Here is a 3,876-nt window from a genome sequence, read left to right as displayed (position 1 = left end):
TGGGTCTATAGACCCATACAAGCACCTGACAACTCCACGTTTAATCGTGTTGAAATACTTTCCATGATTTAGCTAAGGTAATTCTAAAAATAACTTTAGAGTGTTAACATATTTTAAACGTTTACCGTGAACCAGAACTGAAACTTAAGTTTTAACAAAATATACAGCCGGCTGGAAACATAACAAGACAAATGGGAGATGTTGCAATACAATTGTATTTCTCAAAGGAGGCACTGAATAATGTTTTAACAACCAGTTGCTTGCAAACATACATATCAAAATTACAAGTTTTCTCAACTTTCTATGACATTCAAAATAATATTATATATATATATATATTATTCAAAATAATAAAGTACACTGCTTCACTTATTTTTGAAAGTGCCAACATAGTGGATCTTGGTACTTCATCCATTTGAAAAAAAACAAGCGGTTTAAAAAAACAAACGCATTCCTCTTAAAACCTTTCTAACATTCTTCTTAAAAGATTTCAAACATTCTTCTTAAAACATTAAAAACATTCCTTTTAAACATTTGCAATTACTAACTTACTGCACTTGTCGTTTAATGTCCTGGTGAACTCACAGGATTACAGAATATAGCACAGAAACACGGAAGTTTCTTATCTGCTTTAGCCATCAGTCGGCAGTCTCAAACTAATGGAAAAGCTTTGTTTTGAGAGCTTGTCCTTTTATGGATAGTTTGTTTCCATTTAGTTCCATCATGATCTTCTGCAGAGCTTCGAATGTGTACTTGAGCTCTGGAAGGTAGCTCAGGTTGAGAGCATACACAAGCGCAAGCAACATTGACAACGCAAAAGGTACCTTTTCCAACTCATCTAGCACTTCCACCCCCTCCAGAATGACTCGAACATCCTCAGGGTCATCACTGGGCTCTGCACCTTCTTTTCAAATGACAAGGATTCCAAAGACGGTCTCTGCCATGGCTGTTTGACTGCTTTCGAAATTCTGTGACAAAACAATTAACAAGGGCAATCATTTTTCACTTATTTGCATTACATCCCATTTTTATTGCACATGTTAATTTTACTGTATAAACAGCTATCAATAACTTTATTCACATAATTAAAAGACATTATGACTACCTGATATTAAATTGTTTCACTGAGCCATGGTGAGCTACTTCAATGACTAAGCCCTACCAGTGGCTTGTCTGTTACCATGAGATCAGTGGTTGTTATTCTAGCATTACTAAGGTAAATAAAAGTTTCACGTTTTTAAAGCTAATGGCAACCAAGAGGAAACCACATCTATTCCAACTGTGATCATCCCCAAATAAAGATAAAGGTAAATGAACATACCTTGTCCCTCACCAGCTTCTCTGGATCTTCGTTCAGGTAGACACAGACCTTTGAGGACGCATTCTCGTCTGACGTCAACGCTGTCAGTCTAAGTATGCAGATAAGAGAAAATATGCAAAATTAAATAACATTAGGAACACCATCTCAACCAACCAGCTTATTAATCACAATGATTAACCATGCAATATCCATGTGTGCATTAGTATGTGAACCCTTGGGATCCAGTAGCTGCTGGCGCCTATGACTTCAACTACACCTTTCCTAAAGTTTCTTATTAATCTCCCAAGGTTTTTGAATGTTCGCTATCGATCACAGCTTGGCATCACCACCCTAATTTCAGAAATGCGTATTATTCTGGAACCTCTCAGTTTATTTTAAATTGCCATGGGGCGTTATCAACAGGTGCAGACAACCAATAAGAGCAACGGGGAAGTAAAAAAATACAAAAGCTCTACGAGTAGAATAGCCTCTCTTCAACTTTTCCATTGTTATCATACCTGGGTTATGGGTACCATGATGCTCTTGATCTTTCTCCCTTGAACTCCACCTTTCTTGGCATACACCTGGATCAGGTTTTCAGAGTGAAGATCCAGCTGGGAGAAGAACTTTGACTGCAAATTGATTGTTGTGATTCTCTTGAATTCTGCATTCACCTACACAAAAAAGAAATTAGTTTGGCTATTTTGTTGTCACTGTTGTTAGGTACACATTTGATATTGCAGTTCAGTCCGTTCAAGACATGCAAATGCACAATACACGTATCTTCAACTGCAGGGTTATCTTGAGTATGTTCATCTTATCACAGGATTATCACAGGATTCTTGTGAAACTTCACTGGTTGTAACTACTTGAAATATTTTAACGTATGTGGATTGTGTTTCCTGGTCTTATGAGAGTGAAATGTTCCGTATACATTTAATACAAGTAACAGTTTCTTGACTCTTCAAATGAGTGCAAATGTGTAAAAAAGAATCCTTCTCTGTGGAAGATCAATACAAGTGCACAAATGACAACTGAATGTTGACAATTCTAGCAGCTCCTGGGAGTTTTGTTGAAGATGGACTGTACTTAAATGAATGTGCAAAGCATTCCACATCTTGAAAGTACATGGGCAGTTTATGTGTGGGCATGGCTAGCGCTGCCTGTGCTGTAGTCTAATATGTTTTAGTAGCTCATATCTATCAGATAGAGATACACTACACTCCATACACCTCCACATAATTTAGCTAGACCATCACACATAAGCTTTTTAACATTGGAATCGCTTGTTCAGTCACAAAAATTCACCGTTTCATGCCTGGCAGGTCAGTGAGGTTGACCAGGACACTCTTGCGGTGGGATGGTGCAGTCAGTGAGGTTGACCAGGACACTCTTGCGGTGGGATGGTGCAGTCAGTGAGGTTGACCAGGACACTCTTGCGGTGGGATGGTGCAGTCAGTGAGGTTGACCAGGACACTCTGGGGGATAGCAGACACAGGACACTTTTGCAGTCAGAAGTTGCTGTAATAAAGTCAGAACAATCAATGAAGGTTAAGTTATCTTGATGAAAAAATTATTGTCAAGGAAAGTAGCAAATATTATATATGTTTCTCACTGTGACTTTCTGCTATTTGTAAAAACACAGCATATTTGTAAAGATTTATCATGTAAAAAAAATATAGATACATTTACTTCAATTATCTTTTATTAATTCAATATTATTAACAAATATAAATGTTACCCCCAAGTTAACACATCTCTTCTATCATTGGAAAGATTAAATAAATAAAGATTGAATAAATACAATCGGGCCTGTAGCAACGTCCTCGTAGTAAAAACACAGAATTCAGCATGTTCGGCATCATAACAAGCTGCCCTTATTCACGAATAAATCATACAGACTTCTCTTCAAACTAATTCCCCTGTTATAGACAATGAGCATTCATCTGTCGTACAAAAATAACTCTTTCTGGAACATATGGTAAAACAATACTTACAGTGATAAAGTGCACGGTTACGGTGACTCTGGATTATTTAGCAATGGATGTCCACACATAGCTTATTACTACTATCGTACCTGCTTTCCTCAGGTAACGCTACTCCATGACTTTAGCTGTGGTTGGTTGTAGAGAGAGAGAGCGTGTCGCTGTCCGTAAAAACGTTGCGATATCTCGGCTCCAAAGTGTGCAACGTAGCGCGAAAGCTCTGATTTGAATCCGGTCAAATTGTATCCATATTCGGCTAATCAAACTCAGCCACCCTCACCCAAACTCTGCTAGTATTTAGCTTAGCTTAGAAAGTAAACAAGACACGCGTGTATTAACTTACGTCTGCTGCATTCGGCAGCAGTAAGAAACGGCTAACACAGGGACAGTGAATCTACACATGCGGGAGAAAGTCAAACGGACACTGAGGTCTGCAGCACACAAGTCCACAACATCACCCTGCAGGGCATCACTGGTGTGAACACTGATAAAACCGTGCAAATCTCAGGGAAAGGTTAAGTTTCCCTGAGAGTTACGTTAGCAGTAAGCAGGCTAACGTAAGCAGTAAGAAACGGCTAACGTTAGCTCAAC

The 3,876-nt window shown here is 38.5% G+C and overlaps 1 long non-coding RNA gene across 2 annotated transcripts; it reads right to left on the bottom strand.

The window, feature by feature from the left end:
- Window positions 1–927: 927 nt before the first annotated feature.
- On the bottom strand, window positions 928–3,507 carry LOC306790356. 2 transcript variants are annotated; one of them, XR_013772702.1, is made up of 5 exons: window positions 3,378–3,507; window positions 2,609–2,821; window positions 1,819–1,974; window positions 1,322–1,409; window positions 928–968 (listed from the first exon to the last, which is right to left on the bottom strand). It is a non-coding gene; the product is annotated as an uncharacterized lncRNA (long non-coding RNA). The 2 variants fall into 2 exon arrangements; XR_013772703.1 differs by having other exon boundaries at window positions 3,298–3,466.
- Window positions 3,508–3,876: the final 369 nt, after the last annotated feature.

The sequence above is a fragment of the Melanostigma gelatinosum genome (assembly GCF_949748355.1).
Source record: "Melanostigma gelatinosum genome assembly, chromosome: 16".
Classification (NCBI taxonomy): Eukaryota; Metazoa; Chordata; class Actinopteri; order Perciformes; family Zoarcidae; genus Melanostigma; species Melanostigma gelatinosum.
Note: the sequence above shows the minus strand (reverse complement) of the source record. Positions and strands in the feature narration are given on the sequence as shown.